This window comes from Ictidomys tridecemlineatus, chromosome 8, assembly GCF_052094955.1.
Source record: "Ictidomys tridecemlineatus isolate mIctTri1 chromosome 8, mIctTri1.hap1, whole genome shotgun sequence".
NCBI classification, from domain to species: domain Eukaryota; kingdom Metazoa; phylum Chordata; class Mammalia; order Rodentia; family Sciuridae; genus Ictidomys; species Ictidomys tridecemlineatus.
This window is the reverse complement of record NC_135484.1, coordinates 28,402,116-28,415,714: the sequence shown is the minus strand read 5'-3', so window position 1 is coordinate 28,415,714 and position 13,599 is coordinate 28,402,116.

The window sequence follows — 13,599 nt, the reverse complement described above, 5'->3', positions numbered from 1 at the left end:
AACTACCTGGTCAAAGATAAAAATATTGCCAAAGTGTCTTGTCTCTTACATTGCTGAAAGACCCAAGGGTAAACTCTGTTATATAATTGACAAAATGTTAGGACCAGTTGTTAAATACTTTCTCAGGGGTTTAAATGAAACTTATAACTTATCCACTGACCACATTTTTCTAATTAAAATATATTAGCATAATACCAAATATGATTGTGAGTATCCACACAAATGAGTCATCAAAAGAATGTGTGATTTTCACATAAATATTGTTTCTGTCACTAATTTAATTTTAAATGAAATGTGTGTAAAAAATAAAATGCTTTCTGTATGTTCAATATTCACACTTAATCAAATATCAGTACTTTTTATAGAAGCCCCTTAAAGGACTCTGTGTTTGTCTTTCCCTCATTCTCTGCTCCCTTCCAGGGCCTCTGTTCTTCTGAACACCACAGTGTCACAACCCAGAGTCACCATGTCAAAGAAACTTGACCTTCCTTTGGCCCCAAGATGGACAGCCAGGGTTTTCTTCCGATTTTGAACTTAGAACCAAATGGAGTATGAGGAAGATCCCTTTCATGTCAGAAGCTGTGGAATGTAAATTTTGAAAAGTGTCAGTAGCCATAGTTCGAGGCCTATATGGGAAACTACAAAAGTGAGCAAGACTGAAATTGACATCCCAAGAAGAATAGAGAACATAGAGGAAAGTTCCAAGCATCTTGGTTGTATACGTCAATAAAGACCACTTGTCCTAGGTAGTTATTATTTGGGGTTTTGATCATTTAAATCAAGTATTCTATTCAGAAAATTTGGCAAAGTCCTAGGTATGAATATGAAAATAAATACTGGAACAGATTTTTTCAAGGAACAGTAATTAGAAATATTATCTCACAGCCAGACCTATCCACTGCATGATGCATGGTTAATACATATATGATTGACCATAACCTACAAGCATGGCTTTAAAATATAATAAATTCTTTCACATTCCTCCTCCTCTCTTCCTAAGGTGATATCTAATTCTTTCTCCCTTTAAATATGGACTTGACTTAGTGATTTGCTTTTAATAAATAAAATATGGTAGAAAAGATGTCGTATGAATTCCAAGACCAAGTCTGAAAATAATCACCTGTTTTTCTCTCTCATGGATCACTTGTTCTGGAAGAAATGAACTGCCAGGTCAAGCAGCCTGGAGAGAGCACACATGGAGAGAAACTGAGGTCTCCTGTACCAGCCTGGCAACCATGTGCTTGAGCCATCTTGGAAGTGGATACTCTGGTTCCATTAAATCTTCAATGGCTACAGCTCTGCTAAATATCTTAACTGCAGTCTTATGAGAGATCCTCACCCAAAACTACTCAGTTAAGTCCTGACACATGGAGATAATAAAATGTTTATTGTTTTAAGTCACTATATATATGAAAAAATGCCATATAATAATAATAAATAATACTATGTTCAAGATTAAAAGAAATTACTCTGAAGATATTAGTAAGTTATCTTCAGTAGTAAGTAATGACAAGAGATATTAACATAACCAACACAGATAGGAAGGGAGGAGGAGGAATGTAAAATAATTTACCATATTTTAAAGCCATGATTGTAGGTGATGGCCAATCATACATGTATTAACCATTCATCATCAATTGGAGTTCATGGATTAGAAGTTTGACCTTCTGTAACTAAGGTTCTGGTGGAAAACAGTTACTAAGTAAATGGGAACAGAATAATTCTAAAAAGAAGATAATAATGTAGTAATCCAAATACACAGTTTTAGAGTCAAATACAGATTCAAATTTTGATTCATTAATGTCTATTTGAATTTACTACTTACCCATCTTCTTGGGTTATTATTTTGATGTAGACTCAGGCTTATAAAAGTATACAAAAGATATCAAAAAAGAACTGATGTACTCTTCACCCAGCTTCTCCCAATGTTAAAATTGTGCATAAGAAAACCCAACACAAACATCCCCAGTAAAAATATAGGAGTCTAATACCAGGTCCATGAATAATTCTTCCCACAAATGACTCCAATCTCAATTTGTACTCCTAAGAAATATATTCCTATTGCTTCCTTGTTCCCTTTTTGCTTTTTCCTTGGTCCTACTTTTTTCAGGACACCTGCATTATTCTTTTTGCCCTACTTTTTGTTCTTTTCCATAGCAAATTAACCAATCCAAGCTTATTTCTCTCTTAAAAAGTTACAATAGGAACAAAGAAGACAGTGTGAAGTTTCTCAGTTTCTGCCTTTCAAACCTTTCGCATACAAAATTTCCAAAATGAACTTTCTTCATCGACTATGTCCACAACAAGAAAATTTGAGAAATCGATCATAAATTTCTCAGAAAAAAAATAATAATTCAAGAGACATTTATCTTTTAAAGAAAATATTCTTTTTATTACATAACATGGAGGAAATTGTTTTTGAAACTTGAACTCAACAATTCAGAGCAGAAGAATGAATATATCAGCGACATCATATGTAAATGCTGGTTGTTCTGTCTCCCCAGCTGGTTGTAAAGTCCTTGAGAGTAAAGACTGCATGAACTCACTGTTTCCTCTGTATCCAACACAGTGCCTGTCACATAAAAGAGATGTTGATTGACTTCAATGTCATAGACAGGTTTCCTCTTAAGTATCCAATTTTTCAGTAACTGATGCAGAATTTGAATAAGATATCTAGCTTAAAAAGTTTAATAAAGGATCATTTTGAAAGCTTAGAAGTCAAGGCCCAATTGTTAGGTAAATGAACAGATCTCTCCACCAGCACACTTGGGTGAGCATTCGGTGGCCAAGCCAGCTCCCCATAATCCCTTGTCCTTCACTGCCATGGTCCTCTTTCAGGTCTTTCAATATGGTCTATCCCTTGGTAATTTTGTCTTCACATCTGGCTGCAAAGCAGAACACAGCAAAACCAGCTCACTGTCTGGTTGCACTACCGGCAAGCCAACAGTTCTTATTTTCTTCTTTGAAGGTCTTTTTAAAAATTCATTACTGAGATGAAATAAAAGGGAGATAGCAGAAACAAATACAATGAAATAGTCAGGCCTAAGAAATTTTGCATAGTTCTTAGGATCATGTCCCAAGTTCTTTATTCTAATTTGCTATCCAGAAAGAGTCCCCTGCCCTTTGTTGGGCCTCTCAACCTGCACTGCACTGTGCTGTGCTTAGTTTGCTCCCTGAGGTTCACATGGTATCCAACGCCTCCCTGGAAGGTCTTGTTCATAGTGGAGAGAGGATTCTGCAGTATCCACACTTAGACATTTTTTAGTAAATAGTTGCTGAATTAGCAAATGACTGAATCCTTTGGCAATGTTTTTTTTTTTTTTTAATAGACCTAACTGATGAGTGAATGCCATAAAAACATTGCCAAAGTAACAGAGTTAGCAAGGGAGGGCAGCTGGGGGGACAAATGTATTTGGGAGGTGGCACAGGAGAGGCACAGGCCAATCGTTTATGCTGTAAATGCAGGACATTCTCTGCGGAGTTCAACTTCCCCACATAGTAATTATGTGTCATGCTGTGTACATACTCTATAGCTTATTTCTCAAAACATATTTGTGGGCACTTCTTGCCAGTGTTATTTTCATAAGACATGTGCCACATAAATGACCAGGAGCAGTCACAAGCAAAACCCACCAAGTCCTGTTCTGTGTTTATCCTCTCTTTGCTAATGTATGCAAGACTGAAGAAAAGTGAACTCATACTTCTCCCATTTAGAATAGAATTTTCTAAGTTTTCCAGTTAGCCTACAAGCAATCTGCCCTGCTTCTGTGGCGTTATAAGCCAGAAGAGCTGCTCTATTTTGTGTGTATGTGTCGTTACCACTCTCTTGGCACGTGGTAAGCATATTTTTTTTGACTCTCTCTTTGCTGACATGAGCTACAGAGCCCAGTTGAGAAAACCCTCTGAGAAAACAAACAAAAACTCACCAGAACAAATTAGGGATAGGGCAACTTGGAAGCCATGTGAGTGTTGTGAAACCATCAGAACACCAGGATTTAGGATGCTCTTTTAGAGTTCTTTAGAATTTCTGGGAACATGAGGGAGAAAGGGTTTTGTTTTTATGAAAAGTTGTTCCATGCCTCATGGCACGAAGGAGCACATGAAGACTGGAGATTAGGAAAACATTTTCAGCAAGAGCTGCTGTGGCAGCAAAAGTCTAAAAATTGCGTTTTCACAGCTCTATCAGAATATGCAAAAAAGTCTTGTCCTTATCTATTTTATGACATTAAAAATGACTTAAGGCAATTGACACTTCTATTTCCTCCAAGGGAAAAAATAGATTCTATAGCATTTAGACATATATCTGCGCATAATTGCATTAAATCCTCCTTTCCACTGGAATACACTGTGTATTAAAGCTTGCCTGATGGACTTTTCTTTTTCTTTCTTTTATTCTTTCTCTCTCTCTCCTTTTTTTTTTCCCTCAGTACTGGGGATTAAATCCAAGGTCAATCTATCTCTCTGCTTGAGCGACATCCTCAGCCCTTTTTAGTTTTTATTTTGAAAAAGTTTCTTGTAAGTTGTCAAGGCTGGCCTCAAATTTGAGATTCTTCTGCCTCAGCCTCCAGATCACTGGGATTACAGGCAGGCATCACTACACCCACACTTAATATATTTTTGTTCATTCCCTCAACATTTATGGAACTTTCATGAAGTGGCAAGCACTGATCTCTTATGGGGTATGCAGAGTGAAAAAGAGAGCCAGGGTCAAATGAATGAAAAATCAGGCTGGGGTTGTGACTCAGTGGTAGAGTGCTCTAATAGTACCCTATGAGGTACTGGGTTCGATCCTCAGCAACACATGAAATAAATAAATAAAATAAAGGTATTGTGTCCAACTACAACTAAATATATAATATATATAATATTTATTTTATATTTATATATAAAATATAAAAAAGGAGAGAGAAAGAATAAATAAATATTTATTTTACGAATATATATTTTATATTTATATATTTATATTTATTTTATAAATCTGTTTTTAAAATATATATATAATGTATGTTTATATTATATAAATAATATATATTTTAGAAACAGATTTAAATTTCTATCAAGAAAATATAGGGTAGACACATAAAGAATCGAACCCCGTGCTCATCTCACAACTTATTTTTATCTGCAAACACAACTGGGGTACATTTCAGTACTTCACTTAGATGACCTGGATATTAGCCATGTAGAATATGAAATAAGACTTAGGGAAGATTATAAAGATTGTGAAGTAAACAATAGGATGTGGGAATGAATATAAACCTTATCTTTATAGGTTAACTGTATTTGGATGCTGTGGGTGAACATTTAAAGAAAAATGAAACAGAAAAGAATTTCAGCGATCAAGAGACATGTAGAGCAGATTTTAGCAGACCTAAGAAGTTCTAGCCAGGCTGGGCCTGACTGTTCTTAAATAGTCTAGTGTGGCTTCTGGTATAGAGCTATTATCCCCAAAGAGAGTTGCGAGTAGGGCTGGGATTGAGGCTCGGTGGCAGAGCAGTTACCTACCATGTGCAAGGGTCTGGGCTGTTCTATCCCAGGGAAAGGAAGGAAGGAAGGAAGGAAGGAAGGAAGGAAGGAAGGAAGGAAGGAAGGAAGGAAGGAAGGAAGGAATAAATCTGATTCTAAAGGGACCTTCTAGAAAAAAGTCCATCTTTTCTGGTGTTAGACAGCATCACCTTGGCTACTCTATGTTTCCTTCCCCTCCTGTAGAAGACAAGAGTACAACCTAAAAGATGACAGTACAAAAGATTTGTGACCAGGTTTGGGTTCTACTCTGACAATTATGAGCAAGTTGTATGATTTGTGTGAGTTTCTTAGCTCTCGGTGCCTCTGATTCCTGCATCACAAAATGGGCACAGTGATGCTTCACAAAATGGAATGAACACAGGTAAAGCACTTATCTCCGAGTGGAGCGAGGCACAAGGCAAGGTTTCAGTTCCTACTGACTGCAATCTCTCTTAAGGTCATCCAGGCTACATCTCGTTAATCTAAGTGAACCAGCTGGCCTCATAGGTGGTGAACCTCTCAGTAACTGGTTAGCATGCCTTCCAAATTCTCTTAAAATTGGTACTTATGAGCATATAGTCAGAAAGATATTCGCCACCAATTCTTCCACACCGAAAACGTTTCATAAGGGCCATCTATTTAGAGCATCAATTAAAAAAACAGAGAACTACAGATTCTGGAAGTAAGTTTTATGTTGTTGCTTTATTTATTTCAGAAAAGGACAGGATCTGAGTCGTGTTGCAAGAAAAAAAAATCTAGCATTTTTGAAAGTACATTCTATGAAGAGAACTGTGAGAAGAGAAAACAACAAGGTACATTATTATTTTAAGATGTTTTCAAATGAGATTCAAAGCCACAGCTACGTTGTGAGGGATTTGTGCCACAACGTGACTGCTGGGCTCAGCTTCTCTTTTCGTCCCCAGCTTCTGCCTTCCTGGGACCGACTCACAGAGCTCCCACTTGTTGGACTCATTCTGTCACTTAAACAGGATTTCCTGTTCTTAAAACAAACTTACGTAAGTAACAGATCAAATATCTTGGAATCTAAAAGCCCAATCTAAGTCAATGGAATTTTGGAAGGGAGATGAAACTATAGGTCACCATTTTCCCTAGCTATTCCCCTCAGATTGTCAATACAGTAAGCTCATCCCTGGTCTAAAGGAACTTACGACTTGACATTCTCTGAAGATATTGCTCCCTTGATGCTCTCCTCTAGAGCCCAGAGTCCTTAGGAATCCCCCCTAAAGGTATCCATTTCCTCCACCACCATTCACAGCTCAACCTCTTGCACTTCCTGCCACTCTCTTGAGATTGCTCTCTGCCCAGCTGGATGAGAACTGGCCACTTGGAGTTCACGGTAGACTTAAGAAGGCTTCACACAGCTCCAGTAGAGTTCCACCCTCTCCCAGGCTGACATTAAAGGCATATTCTCTTCCAACTTTGCCAGTGGCCAAGTAATGCAAACTCTACCTGCTGAGGTAAGAAGCAGGAGAGCTGTGTTGAGAAATGGGACCAGAAATGGGATTCATTTCACTGGAGAAATGAGTCGCATACTTGGGAGTCACCCAGTTAACCAAGCTTAGGAGAAAACATTGATCATTTTTTAAGCAAATTTGTGCTCATTCTCAGAGATTCCACTTGCATTCTGAACAATCTGAATCTCAAATTATCTGAGTTCCTTAAGGCTACAATGATCATATTCATTTAATTTGAACGAGTAGACAAATTTGTTTGTTTTATGGTCGCACATTAGGAAAAAATTAGAGGAAGAGCCCCTCTGTCTTGAGTCTGCTTCCTAATTACATTAATTTTATTTGATTGATATATTAGGCTTTGGGGTAAGGGAAAAGTGGGGACGGGAGGCCACAATACAATCCCTTATTCTCAGCAGCAGACAGCACAGGAAATCCTCAATTAAATTGTACCACTGCCCTCAGCACTCCATAAACCACATGCATTATATTTAATACTTTAAACTCATTTATAATAATGGCTTTATGTGACATAGCAAAGTTAACTTATTCCTTCTAGACTTTATTTTTATTACTATTGCAGAATAATGCATGCTTCTTTTTTAAAAAAAGTCCTAAGTTTGGGAGAATTAAAAATTCCGAAAAATTAAAATCCCCTCCCTTAATAAATTTTTTTTATATAAAAAAATTTTCTTCTACAGATTACTGAATTTGGAGAGAGACAAGATGCCAACTCACTCACAGCCAGGAAATTATGCATTTTCGATCACACTGGGATTTCTTCTTGACATGACTGAAAAGGATAGAAGATTCCCTAAACCCAGGACAAAACACAAACGGAGCAATACAACATTTTTCCCAAGAGTCTGGTCATAGTCATGATTTTGCTGTAAAATTTTCTCCTATAAAGCTGGGTCTGACTTAGAACAATGTCCTCCTTGTGTGCACACTTTTAGGAAGGGCTGGCTGTACCCTGACAATTAGTAGCTTGGCACATAGCCTTCTGAGCTGGTGGCCCACTAAGGGTCTAGAGCTAGTATTCCTTCACTCCTGTTCTCCAGACCAGACTGGGATCCCACCCAGGTGTACATTAGCTGAGATAAGCTGTTTCTTCTGGGAAGCCATAGCTTCTCTTCTTACCCAGGGCCAAACAGTCTAAGACCTAGAGGCCCAGATGGACCACAATTGTGAGGTATTTACTTTGGGGTGAGCATCTGAGAAGTACCATCCCCACCTCCCAAAACTGCTAAGCTTCCTGTGAGGGAATGGACCCACCCTATCTAGCTCCTCCCTTCTCTAAGTTGACCTATGCCTAGAAGTATGTATTTCCCCCCAGAACTGGAGAGTCTGTGAGTGTCTTCTTAATGTCACCACACTGGCAACCCCAGCACTTTAGAGGGGACACATTTAAACCACGGCATCACTCTGTATTATTCAGATTCATAGGACTTCAGGTCTAAGAAGCCCGATGCTCAGCAACCATTGCCTGGTTAGCAGGTCTGTTTCCCTCCAGGTAGATGAAAGGGAACTTTGGAGAGATTCAGCACAAACAAGAGGAAAAAAGCAACAACTCAGGGTTAAAATCTGTTCATAAGTACTGCTTATTTGGCTGAGTATTTTATATCTCAAAGGCACAGATACATTTTGGAAGGCTAAAATCCCTGACAGCATCCTCCTTTCCTATATTGTCAAAGTGTCTTAGAGATTGTGACCTAAGAAATTATCCTGATTCTGTGATATTTTTTCATGTTTTCCTGGCTAGTTTATGATAGAACTAGAACAAAGGGCTAACAGAACACTATTCCTCAAAATTCATTAATCCTTATTGTCTCTAATTGGAGTGAGTAAGTAAGAAGAAAGCTGGTAAAGATCAGCATCCAAGTACCTCTGAGGATTAGGAGGGACTTTCAAATGTCCTGCAAATTTAAAAAATTCCCAAAAGTTAATTGTCCTGAAGTTTTTAGCTTTAAAAATTATCTGGTTACAAAATTAGCTTAACAATTATTGTTATGTTTATAAAGACTATTTTAGCACTAAAGCTATCTTCAATTGATATGAGAAAATTAGCATTAGTTTCAGGATAGATAATTTTGACTACTTCAAAAGATGTTTGAAGTTCTTTAATTATCTTTACAGTTCCTCTGATACTCAGATGTTGTATAGTCTTAATCTGTTTGGGCTGCTATAACAAAATGCTGGAGGCTAGTTTATTTATAAAGAATAGAAATTTATTTGCTTACAGTTCCGGAAGCTGGGAAATACAAGATCAAGACACCAGTAGGTTTGGTGTCTGATGAGGGTATCTCTGCTTCCAAGACGGCAACTTGTCTTTTCCTCCAGAAGGAACAAAAGCTGTTTCCTCACATGGCAGAAGGCAGAAAGGCAAGCTTCCCAGTACTGAGTGAAGCCACTTTTAAAAGGTCCTTAATCTCATTCTTGAAGAAGAAGCTGCCATAGCATCGCAATCTTTGAAAGACTTCTCTCCCTAATACCATTACCTTGGCAACACCTGAATTTTGAAGGGGACATGTTCAAACCACAGCCTTGATCTGCATTATCCAGACCACTGACATCAGGTTGAAGCTTCCCATAGGAAAAGGTGGTAGAAATTTATCTTTCTTGACTGTGTTCCAAGCACAACTTAGACACAGTGAGTGCTCAATAAATAATAAATCAGGAAGAGTCACTTAAAGTGCCAACAGTTTTAAATAGTCTTAGAGATGACTTCTTATTGATTTAACCTTTATAGTTTGCTTCATTGTTTAGAAAGCAGAGAAAAAGTTATGCTGTGTGGTATAAGTAGCACTTGAGCTCAAATCCTAGATCTAACTCATATGAGCTTCAGACAGGTTAATAATCTCTGTACCTGCCATCTGCTTATCTATAAAAGAGTTGACGATGTGATTATTGCATAGAGTTATTATGAGGATTGACTATGATCACATGTGAGAACACCAGCAAGGGAAAATTCTCTTTCTAAGTGTGCAGCAAAGGCCATTATCTTCCTTCTGCCTTTACAGGTGTCAACAAAAGAATCATAATAAACATGGAGGCAAAATGTTCTTTCCCTATAAGTGTGTGTGTGATGTTGTATAGTCTTAATCTGTTTGGGCTGCTATAACAAAATGCTGGAGGCTAGTTTATTTATAAAGAACAGAAATTTATTCACTTACAGTTCTGGAATGCAAAATAAAATATATGTGTGCATTGTCAGTTTTTGTCAACATAACTAAAATATATGACATGAACCATTTAAGGGATAGACTTATTTTGGCTCACAGTCTCACGGGTTGTAGTCCACAGTCATCTGGATTCAAGGAAGAAACGCCATGGCAGAAGGGCATGGTAGGGGAAAGCTGCTCAGCTCCTGGCACCAGGAACCATGGGGAGAGGAGAGGTAGAAGGGGCCAACATGATTTGAAACAATAGGGTCAACATTATGTGAAACAATGGGGTCAACAAAGAAGTAGAAGACATGATATTCCTTGGAGCCAAATTTATTTAATCTCTTTGTAGTTGTGGAGAGATTAGGCAGGTAGACCAATGAGTTGGAGGAGAAAAGGTGAAAACAAAGAGAGTAATCTATCATCCTTATATTATTGAGAACTGATTCGTATAGAAACAAAGATTTGAGCTAAAAAAAATAATAGAGCAAATTATGTCAGGTGTAGGGTACCAGAGAAGATGATGCAATCACCTTCTTTTTGAAGGAATTAAGCAACATTAAGTTATCCTTTGGTTCGAAGAATATACTCTAAAGTTTTCATGGAAGTGAATAATATTTTGCTGTTTGTCTCAGTCTATTTTTCTGAGTGTTTCTTTGAATTGTTCTTGTCTGAGTTGACAGGCATTTTCCAGGATATAATTAGTAGATATTATCCAATTCGTAAACTCTTCCTTTTCAATGAGTGTTCCCATCATTGTGGTAACATCATGTTCCCTTATACCTACTGGGTGTGTTAATATTGAAGTCAGAATATGCTCGAAGAGACTGATTCTTTCATTTTTTTTCTTCGATACACTGTTGCTACCTTTTAAGAAAGTCTTTTCCTGCTTTAAATTTTGGATCACAAACAAAGCCTTTATCGCTTATAAGGGCCTCTCTGATACTGACCTTCCACTGCACAAGAAACACCTGGACTTCTATTTGTGCCTAACTTGGAAGAAAAGCTCATTAGATTTGCTTCAGAATGTCTGAGAGGGTGACAGAAGCAGGAATATTCTCCAAAATACCTTTTTGCTACCTGGACAATGTGGGAGGAAGCTTGAATTCTGACAGCTGTCTGCAGAGAGAAATTTTTAGCCATTCTTACCTGTGGTTATCTGTCACTTTTACTAACACGATTTTATAATATGGGCATGGTTTCTTTTTAATGGAGAAAAAATCCTTAGGCCCCAGATTTAGCATGTATTTTAGTGAAAGAAAAGAAGAAAGCATAACAGAGGAGATGATCTCTATACTGGACTCTGTCCCTGGCCCTACCACAATATAGAATGATCCCTAAAGTGCACTGAATCCCCAACAGGCTGCTGGACAGTCATTTGAGTCCTGCCAAGATTTTTCAGCTGCCTTCACTCTGGGACTAGAGGACTGGGGGATGGCCTTCACTCACATTGAAGGCTGAAACCACCAGCAGCTCCCCGTGGCCTCTTAGGATACTGTCTTCCAATCGGATTCCTTACTCAGTGGTTCGGTATCTTTTTTTCCCTTCCTACATTGAGAATAAACAATTAACCAAGATTGAAAATGTATCAGAAATCGACTTTAGTGCGTGTGTTGCTTTTAGGTGCTAAAATAGCACACACAACCAACAAAGAAATGAAACATTAAGCAGGATGGTGATTCTCACTGTTTTAAAAATTGTCAAGAATTCTTTTCATTAATGGAGGTGATTTTGAGATTTTTTCCTGCAAAGTAGACTGCATTAAAATCGTTATACTTCCTACTCAGGCTTCTTTTTACATCATGTAAATATAGTCCCTTCTACTACAGTGATAAATATGATTTTTGTTTTTCCTAATGACAAAAGTAACAATCCACCAGAGCTTTAAACAACACAATGTGGTCAACAGGGATTTACTAAGTTAATCTTGCTCAAACTAAAAATGAGAAAGTTTGACAATTCTGTGGCTCTGTTAACCATTACTATTTGGTATCTAAATTTTTTTAAGATTTTAATATTTATTTTTTTAGTTATAGGTGGACACATCTTTATTTTATTTTATGTGGTGCTGAGGATCGAACACAGTGCCTCTTGCATGCTAGGTGAGTGCTCTACCTCTGAGCCACAAGCCTAGCCCTGACCATTTCTATTTGGATTAAACTTTCTAAAAAGGCAAAACTGATCTAGGAATCCACCCTCCATGACTATTCTCATTGAACCTCAGGTTTCTTAGCTTCTCCAGGTAGGATACCTAGTCAGAATTTGCCAAAAAAATTGTTTAGGTTTTTACCTTCCCATTTCCTGTGGCAGCTTCAATTTTCATGGTTTGATGTTCACAGAGCAGTTACCAAGATACAAGCGTAATGTCCTGAGGTCCTAATGCAAGGGTTTTCGACTGCACCAAATGTGCAAGTGTTCTTGCAATACATAGCCTGGGGTAGGAAATGTAAGAGAAACAAGGGTCAAGAAAAGAAGGACCTGAGCCAAAAGAAAGCAAAATTCATCTTTATACCCACCCCCCAGATTTTTTCACTCTAAGCGCCATTCACAGAAATTTGGTATCCATGGAGACGAGTGCAGTACATGCTGAGGTTACATACTGTCTGCAGATACAAAAGGCTATCTATCTGATCTGATGCTGCCTTAAGGATTAGCAGAGGAACAGTGTTTGAGAAAAGTATTGAATAATTAATTGAGCACCTGTCATGTAGAGGGGACCATGATTGGTATAAGAAAGAATAGGAAATGATAATGGCTATGGGATCATCTATTTCCATGTAGGAGTTTTTGGTATTCTGGCTTTTCTGAAAGCTGTAATATTACTTAAGAAAATATGTGAAAATGTTCCTGTCACAATTTACCTTTTATCCCCTACTTTAGTAAGAAACAAAGCTTGTCAAATAGAAGGATTTCCCCAAGACTTTATTTTTTTTTCTTTTTAATAATTGGGTGATAAACAAGAAAGCAAGGAAATCCAGAATTTCAGTAATATGATGGTAACAACCTTTCAGGCTGGTGACCAGAAATAAGGCAAAGCTGGGGAGAAAGGGAAAGAACGGAAAGAAGCATGAGTTTGGCAGCATGTTCATTTAATCAGGGCTGAAAGAGCTGCCACCATGAAAAGAAGAGTGTGTTCAGAGGAAGAAAGAGCGAGCAACAACTTGGAGACGAGAACCCATTCAGGAAGCTGATGTAGGTCATGACGAGGATGGGGAGGTTCGTGGTAATTTCTGCAAGTCAGAGGTGTCACTCCCCTTGGGATAATGGAAATGCCCAGTGCTGCTCTTTTGCCTGAACTCCAGGGTGAGTTCCAGAGAAGCCAGCTGAAAAGAATTTCTTTCTCAACTGTCAGTGGAATTGGGTGAGAGGGTCCTGGCATAGCCTTGGGGAATAAACCTGCTTGTTTAAAAAAAAATGATAAAAAAAATAAATAATGAAAAGCTTCATGTTATTCAAAT